This window comes from Sparus aurata, chromosome 11 (assembly GCF_900880675.1).
Source record: "Sparus aurata chromosome 11, fSpaAur1.1, whole genome shotgun sequence".
In the NCBI taxonomy this organism is placed as follows: domain Eukaryota; kingdom Metazoa; phylum Chordata; class Actinopteri; order Spariformes; family Sparidae; genus Sparus; species Sparus aurata.
Window position 1 is genome coordinate 29,405,852 of NC_044197.1, and position 18,618 is coordinate 29,424,469.

Consider the following 18,618-nt stretch of genomic DNA (forward strand, 5'->3'; position numbering starts at 1 on the left):
GTAATGAGAGAGAGAGAGTGGCCAGAGAAAAACTCCGCTGCACTGGATTGTTAAGTGCTGTGTCGCAATGTTGCCCTCTGGTATTCAACTTACATGCGACGCAGGATGTTTGAATGCACTTTCTGTCTCCGATTTCACTAGAAATAATCCCGTTTGAAGAGCCGCTTGTCACCGGGCCCTTCTTACATTCCCATATTAAAATTTACTGGGACGAGCAGATGGTTGTTTCAATTCATTGTGCATTATTTAACAGTTATTCGGTGTTCATGGCAGATTATTTTTTCGCAGCTCAAGTGTTGTTGATGTTCCAGTCTGGATCTCTCACGCTGGAGAAAAGCTCCATTTATATTGTGTATGCGCTGTATACTGATGCAGTGCTGCTTTAACAGTCAGAGCTGTATGCATTGCTGCAGTGCCCCTCTCTGGGACAACACAGTATTCACTGTTATTATGACAGCAGACTCAATATCTCAACACTTTTGCACTGAGTTAAGAATAACCTAGAAACATAAATAAGTCAGCAGCTCATTAAGAACATTAGATCTTATTAATTGTTAGTATTACTGGTAGTTTTTTTTTTTTTTTTTTAAAGTAGTGTAGATTTTAATTAGTTTTCTGTCATCTTCAAATCTCATGTAACAATAATCTTGCTTCTTCCTTTTCTCTTCTGCTCATCTGTGTGGTTGCACCGTGCTACATAAGCAGATGTCATTCATTATTTAAATTCTGCAGGATGTATGTCGGTGCAACATCTGGCCACATCGACGCATATAATTCATCTGGACACTGATTAGGGGGATGTGCTAGCTAGCGTCAGCAAGCTAGCAGGCTAATTTTGCCGAGAGCAAACTGCTTGACAAATTGAAACTGTGTTGAACAATTAATTAACAGAGAACAAACAGGTGTTTGTTGACAAAAAACAGATGACACTTGTCCACGCATGCACACGCTGTTCTCATTCTGCATGCACAGCACATCCACACGAGCACACGGAGGAGCACACACACGCACTTGGATTTACACACACACACACACACAGAAAAAAAAAAAAAAAAAAACACTTCGCGACATGCTAGTGTCACCGCATAAACACTGCTCACAGCTTCTACTTACAACCCACACAATAATGAAAAAAAACAAAAAGACAATGATGCGACAGGGCTCATGCTGTGTCTTTGGCGGCCTGCTTACAATTAGCCAACTGGCGGAAGAGCAAACCAAAGCTGTTATTTTCAGAGCCGGGCTCCTCTGTATCATCACCAAGGACGGAGCGTGATGGCATCTGACAAAACAGCCAGTGAGACGGCCCTCATATTCTCAAACAGTCGCGTTAATTAAAGGCAAAATCTGCCGTTAGCTGTGCGTTCACTCCAGACTCCTCCCGACGTGCGAAAGAGGTGGATAGAAAAACACTCATCTTCTGCTCGTCCTCTGCCCCGTTCTGTGTTCCTGCCGCTCATTTCATCTGTTGTTATTGTCATGGTAAAGGAGCAAGCAAAACACGGGGAAAAGCTTTAAAAAAAAAAAAAAAAAAAAGCCATACAAACAACCAAACAAACAAGCCAAGCCCTGGTGCTCTTGGCTCGCCTGCAGATCTCCATCCATCTAAAGTTGACTTCATGTTGGGCCGTCCTTGAACAGAGCATAAGGTGCAATCGGTCCAGCCCACCAGTGTGTTTATTATTATCTTTGATATGGAATGTAATTAATGAGCGAGTGCATGGCGACCTTCTAGGACTTGTAATAAAAGCCTCCCTGCATGGGGTCTAACATGTGAAAGGTTTTATGCAAGATTAAACAGATTTTGTTGCCATGGCTGCTAATGAGGGCAACACTCGCTGCATAATGGGCAGCAAACTCCCAATCTATTCTTATCACTAAAATGACCATTGATCCCCTCTGTTGTCTGTCTTCAAGGCAAATCAATCTGCCACAATTGGACACAATGTCGCAATATATTCCCAAATGACCTTTGTTTTCCTTTCATGCAGGCCTGTTGTATAAAATCTGGAGGAGAAAGTCAAGCAGGTCACATAAAGAGGCCCAAGTATTTGAAAAGAGGCAGATCCTCACCAAGCTCGTGATTATGCGACAAGTGCTTCATCGGTTTTTACATGGAGAAAAAAAAGGACCTTTCGATCTCCGTCTCTTCAATCAGCATAACGTGGTGTATGTGTGTGAAGGCTGCAGGCGCTGATTGAAGGTTGGAACATGTGGCTTCACAGCCACGAGACCCGAGAGACAAGAAGAGCCCGCCCTCCCCAAAGGGCTTTTCAATGAAAGTAAACTCATCTTTATTCTGCAGTCCATTGTCAGAGTGGCTTCAATGAAAACCATTGCTCTACACAAAACACTGGCATGCAACCTCCATGCCCTGCACTTCAGCTCCGTGCCTGACAGTGTCACTTGTATTTTCTCAGTATGATGAATAAACAGACTCATCGAGAGGTAACAATGTCCCTACTCAGTGTGCAAAGGCTCCTTGGTGCCAAAACACTGGTACGGGTGCCTCAATGTGCTGAATGAGATACAGCACTGATTCTGGCAGCCCCCGTGACCACAAAGCTCCCTGCACTCCTCGCTATAGCACACCTTTCCTTTATGCATTCCTCATTTATTGTAAATATTTGACTCACTGCAGTGCTGAAGCTGTAACAAAAGGAGTTGCCTGTAGTTAGTGACACAGGAGCTGCCAGAAAAGCAAAGCCTCCCCACGGTAAAAGCAGCTTTACCACCAGCCTGTCAGAGCCAGCAGATGACATATCGCGGCAGGGAGAGGTGTGAGACACTGGGCCCCGTGAGCCAGAAGATCTGGAGCTGACCCAAGTTAGGCGGCTCGTCCCTGGTTTAGAATAGTGTCAGGTAGCATGACGTTGCCTGACATGGCCAACACTAATGGGACCGTCCTTAAACAAACGCTACATTTGGATAGCCCTGGGTGCAAATACTGTGATTCATCTGGAAAAAGAAATATTTATTTTGGCTATTTTGTCACTCTGGGGTTTACAAAATGTGGATAGAATTTTCAGAAAAAAAAAAAAAAAACAAGGTCCGCCAACCAAGGTCAGAAATTAAAGTCCCACATAAAGATTTAGGCTGACCACTGCAAAGAGTTTTTCACACAGGTTTGACCTCCAAGAGCGGTGCTATTGGCGGATTATCCCGTCCACAGTGTGCTGAGGAGAATGCTAAACCAGACTGGCAGAGCACAGCTCAGGAAGCAGTGAGGAAAAGGTCCTGTATGACAGCCAGTGTGGAAGGACAACTGTCAAAGTTGTATGCAATGGGGAGAACACAGTTATCGATTTGCCAGCACACTCTGTGAGGAGCTTTGTAACGTGGAGGGCAGTCAAAGGCATGGACTGATACACCCACTGTTAGCCCGGAGCTCTCCTGAGGATTGACCAGGGGGGTGGAAGAGGACAGCACAGCAGAGCTACGCGGTAAAGACCAAATGGTGGTCATAACAAAAAGTAGAACAGAGAACAACAGGTTTCATTTCAGTGGCGAAAATATTCACATTTTCCATCTTCTAATCGATAAAGATGACATATTTTCATTCACAATCCGACTTTGCTTTTGTTGTATTGGTTTCAAGGGAAACAGACTGGAAACACTGGGATGCTCCTCTAATTGCTGTGGGTTAAACTCCTGAATCTACTGGACCATCTGTCAGGTTCCACAAGGGCTGCCGCTGAAGGGGAAAAAAAAAAAAAGGTCAACCTTTACACACATGCAAGTACACTGTCCCCTGTGTTATCAAACCAGGTTGAGCAGATATGTGAAAAGCTTCCAGTGTTTTCTCAATGCAAATGGTTCAGAGGCTTGGAGTATGTAGTAGTTGGACACGTCGGCAGGTGGACTATAACACTGGATTATTAAACTCGCGCCAATAATTTATTGCAGGTTTTCGTTCTATGGCCCAGTTTTGACCCTGATTTACAGCAAATTACTTTGTCATATGTTCAACATAATGTCAAATGACATTGTGCGTTACAATAAGTCCAATAATATCTGGTAAAATAACTGTAATAAAATAAATCGTACATCCATACGTGTCATCCATAGGGAGATCAATCGTTAAATATAAGTGTCATGTCCATTCATTTAATGAGTAGTGCATTTGTTTTATCATGTTTGAATTGTTAAATTATGTAGAAACACACGCTTACACACGCTCAGGTCTCCCTTAAATAGCAACTCCAACAAATGTACACATCAGAGTGTGTTTACAGGTCCATTACTACTGCATGTGTGAAACATTTTTTTATAAAACCTTTTGTGGCCTCAGAGGAAGCTGCATGTAATCACATAAACTGCCTCTGGCTTATTTGCATTGTGAGTAATGTAGGCAGCTGGTGTTGGAAAAACAGTCCACTGGTCCAACTCGTCACTAAAAAGCCTATAAACACAAGTAGACACAGCAGAACAGGTGATATCACCTTTTTTTTTTTATTTCCAAGCATTCTTCTTCCTATTCAGTATCAATATCTGCCGTCTTCTTGTTAACTTTAATGTAGAAAATGTGTGGAGTTACCCTTTAAAAATGAGACCTATCATTATTCCAACAATGTGAGATCTGACCAAAAAAATGCAATAGGCCTACAGGTTAAAGAAAATGCAGCTTCTTGAGTAGGTTATCACTCTCAGCACACACACACACACACACACACACACACGCACACACACATTCACCTTGCTGATCATGGCATCGGGTGTCATTACTCTCAGCATCTCAAGATGCCCTCGGGTCAGCTGCTACAATCTGTTTATGTCTCTGGACCCTGAGTGTGTGTGTGTGTGTGTGTGTGTGTGTGTGTGTGTGTGTGTGTGTGTGTGAGAAAGAGGAAGAGAGAGAGATGGAGGGAGGCGGAAAGACAGTGAGTAATGGGGCGGGGGGAGAGAGAGAATAATGAAAACTGTCAGTCCACAGAGGGTACCACATGACTCTCCTAACGCTCTGTCCTGATTCCAACACTTCTAACACTCGCAGTGGCTCTGACGTTCAGACATACAGCTCTGAGAAAATGTTGGAGAGAGGCACTCTAAATATTTACCCTGACTGTTAAATCAACTCTGTCAATCTTTCCTTCTCACGGCAAACCTGTCCTTCAACTATCCCACCGCGATCTGTTCTATTCTACTGTTTTTCTCGTCTTTTGCAGCAGTGGGATCAAATTGGTGATAAATGAAGCAACTGCTGATGATAGATTCATGTTCTAATACAGCGACAAAGATGCATCCAGTCTTATTAATTTATCCATTTTGTAGTTACTCGCATAGTTTTGATACAAGCTTCTGCAAACAGTGATTGATTCCTAGAGAACTGCAGCAGAATTTATCATGTTGACTCGTTTCATTTTGTGCTTGTATATGTACTGTGGCTGTTTCTGATGAAAAGTGTATACTGAATACGTACCAATAACTGCAACTTGGCTCACACCACTAAGAGATATGCAATTTTGGATAGTGGTCCATGATAATGCGAGACCTCTGCTTAGATCGTCTTGTCAGCACCTGCAAAATTAGCTTGGCCACTTCAGCAGCAGGGGCAGAGGGGCAGTTTGGGAAGAGGCAAACTGTAGTTTGGATATGTAGTGCACAGGAAACGTCATCAGTTCTACACTGGAGTCTGGTGTTGTTTGTGTGCTATTCTCATTTGGCCTAAGGGTGGCAGTGTTGGTTTACCATTCAGCTGCTCACGGCTCCAGCCCCTCGTCCGCCTGCTGTATCCTCCATAAATGAGAGATCATATTGGCATAGAGTAAGGTCATAATTCACTCATGTTGCCACGAAGAAGGAAACCACACCTTTACATACGACTTCCATCAAATTTCACTTGAATTTAGAATAGGGGAAAACTATTATTTTTCAAAATTATTTTTCAGACAACAAAGGGAATCTTTCTTCCCTTTTTTAAGGGTGGAGGGAAATGTCATAAGAGCACCTCTCCGCATACGGTTTCATTATGTCTTCTGGATAATTGTATGCCTTTTTGCACACAGAGGGCTACAGTGGTATCCAGGCAGCAGAGAGGCTCTCGAAGCAGCTCGAGCCTGCACACAGCAGGGGGCAAACCAGCGCCTGGAATAAACTGCTGCTCATAGTCAGAATATACTGTAGGAGAACTCTGTGCCTATGTGTTGGAGCATATTATGTATACCGGCGTGCAAGAATATGTGTGTATTTTTGAGTGACAGGGGATAATGGGCTCTCAGAGCTGTCCCACTAAATCAGCTCTGCCTTTCCCCTGAATTAACCGATCCCTTTAACGAGCCATTGAATTCTGATCAAACTTTCATAGCTCACCTAATTTACAAATCCCTGATCGCTGGTCTGATTCTACCGAGCCACCAACAAGAAAGGGCCCCCATAAGTGTGACTGCGTCATTTATACATTAAAACAGCCCTGCCGCTTCACAAATCAAATTTTCATAGAACATCACCTCTAGGAGAGGAGAGATCTCTGGCACTGTGTTCTCCCCCTGCCTGCATGTGAGAACCTTCCTGCCGAGTGATTTTCACATTTTTCGGCGTCACATCTGTGACTCTGTACTTTGCCAGTAAATGATAAATTGAATATTGCATGAGTGCACTTATGTAAGTTGGAGCTGGGGAGTGAGTGAGTGAGTGAGTGAGTGAATGAGCGAGCGAGGCGGACAGAAAGTTAAGGGGATATTTTTTCTTTGAAAAAAAAAAAAAAGAAGTTGAAATTAATTAAAAAGATATCATCTCCCTACATGCCTCAATGGAAATGCTGGCGCTAATTCAAACACCTTCCGAAGTGTTGACCTTAAATTCCGCTCATAGTGACAAACTGTGATGAAATTTTCTAACCGAAATATGAATTAAGCCTCATGAAGACTTGCTCTACTTGAAAGATTAAGAAAACGGCAATGCCAAGGACTTACAGTGTTATGCACAATCTGCTGACCCAGCCGGTGACTCTCCTACAAGCTCATGACAAATGATCATACGACTTTTTGACTTTGCCGAAGTAAAATGGCCAATCTGACTTTCACTTAGTGAGACATGAATATTGAAAAGCAGTGCTCCGAACAAGGGCGCCAAATAAAAGCTACACGGCCCATCTGCTCCGGTGACGTGTGGCGAGGCGAGAGGCGACCTAAGCCTTCGCATTGTCTCTGCGTCTTACTACTCTCCTATATGCGTCTTTTGTAATGGTAATCAAAGATCCATTCTGCGGAGACACGGGCAACTTTCAGCGAATTGTTTGAGAAGTGAAATTTCAAAGGACTCGTACAGAGCTGCTGTAATGAGTCCAAAGTTGGAGATGAGCGCTGTAGTACAACGTCTTTTCTATATCTCCTCCCCTCTTCCCCCTCTCTGTCAGGGCACCCTTCTTAATCACCCTTCAACTCTGCAGACCTGCCATTCCCACTGCACTCCTCTCCAGGCTGCCAGCTCTCGTGGCCCGCACCTTCCTTTATTCGCTCTTTGATGTATTCTCCAGAAATTGGCATACCTTGAGTGCAGGAGAGCGGTGTGACAGAACCCTCCACTCCTCCCTCACTGTCTCCCCAGTGTGATTAATTCCACAAGTCCAAAACAGTAACTTCCTCTGACACTAATTTCCTAACATGACATCTCTGCAGTTGGCAGGGTGGGTAGGTCCGAGGATGCCTGTATGCTGAATTCTTTCCTGTAATAAATCATTAGCCATTAGGGACCTATGTGCCCTAAATGACTTAAACAAATGAACTTGTCTGCTTTAATAAGACCTTCCATTACCTGAATGTGTTCTGTTTAAAGGCAAAGGAATGAATCAAAAAGTACTGGGGTAGAGCCGTGGTTTGTCCAGAGAGTTGGCTGTAATAATAATGATAATAATGATAATAATAATAATAATAATAATAATAATAATAATAATAATAATTACAGTGTAACTGAAATTTGAGAATTGTTTAAGTTTTGATGCATCACAAACAAAACCAACACCTTTCACACGTTGCTTCATCAGATTTGCTCCGTGCTTAATTGCCAGCAGGTGTTCCTTTTTTTAAATAATAACCGGGTGCTAATCAAAGGAGAGGTCCAGCTGGGCCACATTACACAATACACATGCATTTCAAGGTGTCGACAACAAGAGGCAATCGCTCCCACAATTCCACCGCACAAAACTAATAACATACATTACCATTTTACATAAGATAATGAGTTCCAAAAATATATGTCAGAGTACAAAGTCTGGCGGATCCAACCCCAGAGGACTAGACTGTACAGAATGCGCGCAGCTTCAAAGAAGCCCGCGAGCAGATAACAGAGCACAGAACACACACCTCCTCAGTTTTAAGGCATATTTGTAGTGAAAACATTTACCACCAAAGCCTCTGGGCTTTTCCCGTGGTACCCGCCATTGATTGGTAATGTTTCTGGTGCCCACTCGACTGGAGAAAATCATTCCTGTCCTATGAATGTTGATGAAAAAAACATGTTTACCAATTTACCCAACCAATCCACATGGTTTCAGCCATCTGGGATTCAAGTTCGTAATCCGCTGATGAAGAATTAAGCTGTTGGCACTGTAACATCACTATATGTTGATGGTTTTTTTTTAAATACTGAGAACAACCGACAAGCTCCCGCACATTTAGTGCAGCGTCCCACATCGTAGAAAGGAGCTCATAGCAGCAGCTAGTCCCATAACTTCAACACTTGACATAAATCACAGCACGGTTTAATGAGCGAGACGTCGAGCCGGTTGCCTCGCTCTGTGGCTTCTGGGATTGAAGTGAACTGTACCGATCAAATCACTGCCACAACCTTTGTTAGTTGGCAAGACAAACTCACAACCCTGGGGTGTGATGATAAAAGTAGTGCCACAAAAGTAAATGAACAATAAATTATATATTTCTACTGTATATACAGTCATACTTGCCAACTGTTAGGCCTCAACAATAGGAAGGCACTGCAACCAAACGGGGATTCCGAGGGCCGCCGCCCTGACACATCTGAGTTCCAGAGACTTTGCGTCTTGCACTCTGGTGAAATTTAAAGTGAAACTCTCGCCAAAATGCAACCTAGGGTCTTTTTGTGAATGTACCTGAGTCAAACCTTCATGTAAAAGCAAAATTACGACGAAAGAGGCACTTTTAAGATTTACTGTATTTTCGATTTCGGGTCAAATTCTTTTTCAATGGGAGTGCTACTGGCACTTTTGCAAGAGCACGAGAGCTACTTTTAAAACATTAAAGGGATATTCCGGTGTAAGTTTAATCCATGGTCTAACACACCGTGAGATCAAGTTAGCAGACCTCTAATTTATGGAGTTTTATCAACCTCAGCAAAACTTCACCAAACTTGAATCCATCCCCCCACCTCTTAACTATTGTTGTACCTGTTTCTGTTTGTCTGGATCAGCATTATCTACTCCATGCCCACCACTGCTTTTGTCTCCCTGTCATGCTTTGTCTTTTGTTATCCTTGTTTGCTACTTGGTGTATTATCTGTGTCTACTACATGTGTGTCTGTGTATTACAAGTGTCTGCTATATCTCTGTAAGCGACTTTGGGTCCGTGAAAAGTGCTATACAAATTAAATGAATTATTATTCTCAGAAACGACCGCACGACAACAATACACTGCAGTGAATGGATCCAAATATAAACCGCCACCAAAAAGCCACAAATAATGCTCAGAACAGCACCAAACTTCAGCAACAGTACAAATAGGGTCTCAGCACATAGTCCGGGGCATTAAAACTCCACTAGCCGCCGTCCATCTCCGAATGTGGTGTAACACGGAGGAGAGTTAAGGTGGAACGCTACTGTCTTCCGGTAAAAACTATCCACGCAATATCTCACGTGACTTTTCCGGCTATTAATTTCAGTATTGTTTCTTATATGAGGCTCTTTATTCAACTTCAAGGTCAATAATGTTTTTTGCTAATGACAAAACAATGAATTATCTGTGCATTTATATGGAACTAAGCTTTAGGAGCAGTCCACCTTAAAGCTCCTGTTTGTAAGATGGTAAAACTGACGCTTTGGGTTCCCCAACTCGTCAGATACTGACGCTTTCAGATGGTGGCCGACCCGACCTACAATCCTAAAGCGTCAGTGTCTGACGAGTTGGGAAACCCAAAGCGTCAGTTTTACCATCTTACAAACAGGAGCTTTAACTGTCCTCCAGGTTACGTCGCATTCAGAGATCGATATTTCTTGACTGGCAGGACGGAGGCTAGCGGAACAAGCAACTGCTAAGGTGAGTTGTTCAAAAACTCTCTTTTTAGTAAACTCTGTGTACACAAACAATGTTCTCAATGCTCCTGTTCATGTGTAGAGACCCTGGTGATACTACGAGCAAAGTTTCATGTTGTGTCGAGCCTTCTCGAGCACTCCCATTGAAAATGTCTGACCCGAAAACGAAAATATGGTAAGTCTTAAAAGTGCCTCTTTCATCGTAATTACGCTTTTACACGAAGGTTTGACTCGGGTACATTCACAAAAAAAGCCTAGGTTGCATTCTGACGAGAGTTTTGCTTTAAGATTAAATTAATGAAAATAACAAACAAGACTAAACTAGGGGCGGCTGTAGCTCAGTGGGTAGAGCTGGTTGACTGGTGTTCAGAAGATCACTGGTTCGAATCCCGGCTCCCCAGGGCGGGACTGAGCTACATGTCGAAGTATCCTTGAGCAAGATACTGAACCCCAAAGTTGCTCCTGATGTGCAGTTGGCACCTTGTGTGAAGGCAGCCACTGCCATCAGTAAGGGTCCTGCGACGAGCTGGTGACTCATCCAGGGTGAACCCTGGCCTACGCCCATAGAGTGAAACTGGATTTGGCCCCAGTAAGCCCCGCAACCCCTTAGGGGGGGAAAAGCGGCAACATCCCGCAACCCTCGCGGAAAAGAAAACGGGGCGGAACAAACAAGATAAAAATCACACAGCGACAACATTTTAATGTTAAGTACTTCCTTTACTTTCTAAGGAAAGCATGCAGAAAATGCTTTTTAGCGCCTGCCTGTTAGGGGATCTGTGCCCAGTTTGTTAAAACAACATTTACTTGCTTTTAGGTTAAACTGGTGGAGATTTTGGGTTTGCCCCTTTGGGTGTGTATTAGAGAGCAGTGCTGCTGCCAGAGTCGAGAAAAAAAGGCGCTCTACAGTGTAATGAAATTAAAAATTTAAGAATATCCGTTGTCACAGTAAGAACACTGAGAAAAATAAGGACTGGGATAAAGCTTTCCAAACTATCTTTTAAGTGGAGTGGGAGATGTATAACACAAGTTGAACTGATCCTTCAGGAACTCACTAGCTTCAGGGGAGGGTAAGTATTGCCTCTTTGTCGCAAATAAGTAAAAGATGACAACATATTGATATTCTATAGCTTGGCAGCTATAACAGCTAATTACTCCTAAGTATAGACTGGAAATTAAGCACAACCCACTGCCAATTAACTCAGTAAGAAATACTTGAGAGGCTCGACTGTCTGACTCCTGACCTTTTGTCATGATTAAGTGTTTTGGACTCATCATTCTTTACCTTCAAGAGATTTTGATAAGATCTTTTTAATTTACTTGAACAGAAAAAAAAAAAAAAAAACAACTCATTTGAGCCACACAATTGCAGCACTCAACACAAGACATTAAAGACATTTTATTGGTTAGTGCATTGGAAGGACTGTCTCCTCATGATGATGCTATTCAGAAAACTGAAAAGATGGCTTTTAACTAGCATAAAGAACTTCAATGAATATGCTCTATACCACTGAAATGGTTACTGTTAAGTTAAGTAATTTATATTATGTTATACCTCTACTAGTATGCTCCTTGAGACAGCTGAAAAGTGAGCAGTGCACTAGTAATAAGAAAATGGGAAGTATTTCGGAATCAAAGTGGGGTTCTTGAAAAGAATTGAGTGAGATTTTGTCTCCTGCATTCTTGTGACAACTAAACAAAAGTGCCCACCACTGCCCTGCGTTTGTCAGCCTCTTGATGGAGATGTCAGTGTGACTGTCGCCACATCCCCACATACATTATTTTTAATCTATATTGTTGTGTTGTTTTTTTGTTGTTGTTTTTTTACCCACTTACTTCTTAATAGGAAAGTGCAAAGACCAAATGCACTTTGGTCATATTTTGTAAATTCAGGGTGTCAACAAGAGCTGAATTACTGGATCATAATAACTTGCAGTATATTGAGCATTTTAAAATGAGAAACAGAGCCTTCATAAAAAGAAAATGCATTTCTCTCTAGCCCTCTGTGCATCCACACCAAGAACGATAACCTTCTAACTCAAATGGGTGGAATTCTTACTCTAACTAAATTACGACAGAGGTGAAAGATAACGTTGGGACTACTTTCGTTGCGTTATCCTTCATCAGTATGGATGCTCACTTTAATACTGTTATTGTGACTGATCTTTTTGTGGACGGCTCTTAGGACTGAGATCTTTTGAGATGTTTTGATGTTCAAAGGATATTCGTGTTGCCCTCTACTACTAGTGACGGGTGCTGTTAGTTCTTTATACCATTGGCTATGTCTCAAATGATCTTACAGTTAATAGACCATACATTTTGCACATGAATGTCCCAACAATAACCAGTCACTACTAAATTAAGAAAACACTTTAAATACAAAAAGGGATATGTGCCATTTAAGAAAAGATAAGATGTGCCTTTTTGGCGATTTATTCAAATAAACTCCATTCTGAAGCCACCTGGGAATATAGAAAACAATTCCAAGCTAAATACTATGTAAACACACAAAACACCCTGTAGGCTGATTCAAAGGTACAAAGGTACCAATATTAACTAAACAGTCCATGAATGTGATGAAATTTAAAAACCTGAGCTGGTGCTAGGTGGTGCGTGTTCTGTTCAATCATACACAAGCGGTTAAATGTATCCCGCTGGGTGTTTAAACAGGCGGCTTTCTCATGTTAATGCATGAGTAGCTGCTCCTCTGGGAGACCAGCTGATTATCAGCAGGTGCCACAAATGACCCTGCACTCCTGCATGACCACAGATGTTTATCCATTTACGTTGCTTAATATGTATTCATGTCTGATTTAAACAGTTAATGTAGAATTCCAGGAACCAAATTATCACCAATAGGGAAAAAAAAAAAAAAAAACTGTTATGTGTTAGAGGAAAGCCCTTTAATTATTCATAATATAACCCTGTTAAGATTTAATAAAATAGAGCAGGTCATGTTTCCCTTTGGAGACGTTTTTAATTAAGCAGTGACCAGGATTTAATGCCATACTGTTACTCTACCTTCTCTAGCTTCAGGCTGACAGTTGGCTTTAAAACTACAAAGCTTCTTTTTGAAAGAAATGGCAAAATCTCCTAAATGTCCATGCTGGTATCTATGGTGATGGCCAAGAGAGAGCTGTCGACTTCTCTGGCTAGAAAGTTTGTGAATGTGTCTTGTATGCAAATACGGAATCAAGAATGTAAAATGGGCTGCATTTCAATATTTGTAAACCTGAATTTGCTGGATATTTTTCAGGAGATTTCGCGAGACATTTTCCAGCCAGGTGAGTAGCCATAAAACCAGATATTAATGAAGAGACATTGGGACATTTTCCACCTGGGTTAGCTGAACAAAATGTTTGATCATCTCATCGAAAAAAACTGTTTTTTTTGTTGTTGTTATTTTGCATGTGTTGGTCGCAACAAAACTGCATATAGACAGTAAGTGTCAAAATGTCATTGTCTCGTCAAACATATCCAGTTCTGTTGCCATTGACACATCTGGAGGATGTCCCGATGTCTTAAGACCTTTTCGAGCAGTGGTAGTGGCAACTTGACCAGATATTTTTGACATTTTCCACCTGTCAGTGGCCACAAAATTGGCTATTAGTGACGAACCTGTGAGTCATTACACAGCCAAGTTTGTGACAACTGCACTAGGTAAGCCAAAACACGATCTTTTAATCCTTACCAGTGTCTATACCCCAGAATAACCGGAAGGGTAGAGTTTCAACATATATCCTTGGTTTGCAAAAACATATATTGCCAACATTTATTCTGGTGATTGAATTGCAAAAATACTACAACAAAGACTAAAGCGTAAACAGAACATGGTCAGTGGATACAAGTTATTGTTACATGATGTCAGCTCCTTGTGCTCTCTCCAGTTGAACCTTGAGCCAAGTACTGTATTTCTCCTGCTCACAGTCATTCCCACAAAGCCCGAGTTCTGTTTAAATCACACAATTACATTTTATATAGCGTTCGGTTCATACAAAGTGCATGGACAACTCAGGAATGGAAGAGCCCTGAACCAATCTTCTGTTTTCCCTCTGCAGTTCAACAGTACCACTGCCAACTAGCTGAATATGTCTGTTGGGTGGAGAAAGTCCTACATCTTACATAGAACTTGGGTGATTAGCATACACTTTGATTGACATGATTTGTTTTCTTGCCAAGGGTTCACTTAATGAAAATGTTTTTTTGAGGTGCGACAGGGATGTGTGAGGAATATGGATGATGCTACAAAACCTGCCCTCATTTGGTTTTCCTATGAGTCTCGCTTTCGGGCAAAACGTGTTGAAAGCATGCACGAGATGGTGGAGGTGGTGTTCAGAGTGGAGGGGTTTTACGGGACGACTTGAAGTGCCCTGTAGCCAGTAATCAGTCATCAGCATATCAAGACACTTCAATTACCAGAAGGAATGCGTTTGCCCATCTTGTTTTATGGACGCCGATACCATGTAAAGCTAATACAGTAGTACCTGTGAGTTAATCGATCAGATATGTTCTGTGCTGTTCATTCTTCAGCTCCATTTGTTAGAGAGGATTATTAGATGTTAGGGTGTCACTGCTAATAATTTGCTTGAGCCACAAATGTGAAATTCATTAAGCCAATCCTCCACCACTCCTCTAAATGCAGATCATTTTGATAAAGCCGCAGGGCCTGATAGCTATCAGACATAATTAAACTGATAATTGTGATTGCAAGACTCCTCTTTGGGCTGTAATTATAAGGCACAGACACTGGATGTTCTTGCTGGTCTATTTCCAGGGAAATTACATTCACCTAGGTTCATTTGCACTATATACAGAGCAGTCTGCAAATATTTGGACATTCACACATGATTTAGCTTTCTGTGCAAACATGTTGGATCTGAAATATTGAAGTTACAATAAGAAGATACTGCTCTTTGCCTTAGTTTAAGGGTTTGCTTTCATCCCTATTTGGTGAACGGTGTAGCAACAGTTTTCCTGCAGTGATAACCAAAGTATTGGAGTATTGCATATAAAAGGGCTCCTAAACCTGTGCTGCACCACCTTAATAGTAATACATAGTGATTTTGATGCTTTAGTTTTAATAAACAAACCCAGTGAATAAACATTATTGTCACAAAGAAGGAAATGTTAAACAGAAAGACAATATTTACCATCCAAAGAAAGTGAGATGTTCATATGTTGATGAATGTTCTCAGTCCTGCAGGTCATGGTCATTCTAAGTACTGTATGATGTATACTGTACATATAAACATACATACATACATACATACATACATACACAGATTAGCCTGTTGATTTGCTTCATTTGTTTATTGTTTTGTTTTTGGTATAGACATTTCAGCGTAGTTGGCATGTTTAGTGATGGCAGGCATGGCTAAAAGGGCAGTAAAAGGTTCAAATTCATCATCTAGAACAGTGGTCATCAATTACAATTGCCCAAGGGCGAGAATCTTTTCCAAGTGAAAAAAGTACTGTTGACTTTCAGGACAAACAGTCCTAATTTCCTAATAAGCCTATTATTGTTAAATAATTTCACTTTCTCAAAAGATCAAAGTTAATATTAGTTCACATCACCGTGAACAGACAAAGGGAATCCATAACAATAAATCTGTGGCTTATTTAAATAGAAAATGCTCTCAGTTCGTAAAGGATGCAGTCCGTGCTCAGTACAAAGCAGACAGTTAAACCAACAATGAAAGAGTCTTTGTCTCAACGATAAAACCTCTTTGGATTGAAAAAGACTCAATACAACAGTTGGGCAACACAAATGATGCCTCTTGCGGCATGTAGCAAACCAGCTTAGTGATTCTCCTACAACCCGGGAGTTACCTCCCATAGTGCACTGCTTTGGGCTCCAGGGACTGGCCGGTCTGTGAGCCAGCAAGTTTGATGGTGGGTCCACGGAGTAGAGAGGATGGAGTTGGAGAATAATCCGATTCTGCAGAGTGTTTGAACTATAAATTACGGACTGTTGGGCTCCCTGCCAGGGCTTGGCAAGCTAATTGACGATCACCGCGCACATTTTTCTTAATTCATTCATATTTTTGCATTCCGGGTGGGAAGCTTTGATGGGCTGAATATGGCACGCAGGCCGCTAGCTGAAGGTCACCGATTGACAGCAAATGTTCACATTGTCATCAAAAAACATGTTGAATACTTAATAATGTCAAAGGATCATGAGGATGGATGTTACGAGCTGATGTGTATGTATTTAGTGCATGAATTTAGTTATGCAAGTGTCTATATTAAGTTGAAAGTTTGTTAACTATTGACACACAATTGGCTGTGGTCAAAGTGCAAGTAAGAAAACCACAACACAAACTTGGTCTCAATCTGTGCAGCACATTTGAATGTTAATTCAGTATAATGATGTGGCGTTGGTGTAACTGTTTAAACATGTATAGTTATATGAGTTATTGGCTTTAATGTATTTGTACTACTGGTTGTGATCTGCCCGCTGCCACTGATTTTAAATTGTACCCCATGATTCTGCTACTTTCCTGATACAGTTCAATAGTGCCCAGATTACCATCTCTCTCATCATCGTCACTTTCCTGCTCTGTCTGAATATCTGTTATTCTGCAGTCTCTGGTCTCTGTGGAGCAGCTAATACATGCTTGTTTGGGGTTTTGGGAGCTGCTGTCAATCCAGCGGCGTCAAACCACTGGTGACACTCTGACAAGCGATCACTGGGAAATGCAGCGCAGTACACTAAAGCAGTGACAGCAACATCAGTAAAGGTTTCACCAACATAAAGAAAACCAAAGATGTCATTGATCGTCACCTTGAGGAGAAGCTGTTTGTCCAGTAGTTTTTGTTGTTGTCAGTGTGTGCATCGACAATGAAGAAGTTTTAAAGGAAAATCAACCATTCTTTTAAGCTCAGACTGTTCTTTTCAAGAAAAACCATTATCAGCTCCAGTGAAGGTTTTGCTCGTCAAACCGCGTCAGCATTGTTTGCCACACTGTAGCAAATCCATTTTTTTTTTCCCCCCTCTCGGATTTATTACCTCACTCTCTTTGAAGTATTCAATTTAGATTTCTATTTCCAACTTGCCTGTTGGCTTTAGCCAAAATGTCAGTGAGTTCCTCAAACTGCTCCCCAATAATGAAAGCCAGTACCATGATTGCACAGAGAAAAGCTGAGTGGATAAAGCTATGTATTCAGTGTTTGTGAGAACATTTACAGTATTTGTTCTGTGCTTTGTTCCAAACCTCATCCAACTGCACTCAGGAAAACAACTCATAGAGGCAATGAGAGCCAGAGAGCAGAGAGTAAACCATAAAGAATCTCTGTAATATCAACCGCTGTGACCAGGAAACCTACCTTATAACGGAGAATCTGTCAAGGAGCACGCTCCAACCGCCCCTTGCTGGGGATTGTTTGGTTTGACATGATATATACTGTACAGGGAGAAAGTGAGAGGTAGTGAAAGCCAGAGATTTAAACAGAGACAGGCAGGCAGATAGACAGAGGGAAAATAAAGTTACCACTGAGACAAAAAGCAGGCACAAGGAATGAAGTGCAGTGAGAATAACTGAGGACAAGCAACATCCAGTCGACTGCAAACACAAGAGGGCAAAGAGAGAGAAAGTTTCATCATATACTTGTATTTTGACACCATCCCTCGTTGCTGTTGAATGCAGTCCAGATATACTGGTTCCATCACGTGTGCAATAATCATTTGTACATTACTTGATGGATACAGTCTGTGTTGTTAAATATTTTAAACTCATAATTGTTGCCACGCTATGGGTCATGCTAACCATGGCCTGTCCATCTTATGGAGATTAAAGCAATGTGAACATAGTGAAAGTAGCTTTAAATCCAACCCAGGGGGCAAATCTCAAGGGGGCGACAATTGCATTCTTTTAGAACTGGTGAATAGCATCAAATCCCTCCGTCATTATACCTTCATCTTCTAAATTGAGCATATGTCTTCATCAATTGTTTGCTTGCTCTTTCAGGTCACTGCATATGTGAGATAAACTTTATGCGTGCCTTATTTTCGTACATTGGCAAGAGATACACAGTGGTAGATACCACAGTGGTAGATACAGTGGTACATATATATGAATATACGGTATATATATATATATACATATATATATATATATATATATATATATATATATATATATATATATATATATATATATATATATATATATATAAATCTATACCACATGTCCAGTGTTAGCTAATCGCAGTATTTATATATATATATATATATATATATATATATATATATATATATATATATATATATATATATATATATATATATACATACATACATACATATATATCCGTGATTGGGTATGCTGTTCATATTGCAAATGATATTGTAGAATTAACAACTTTTAAAAAATGTATTAAGCGCCTTCTTTCATTGCATTTTA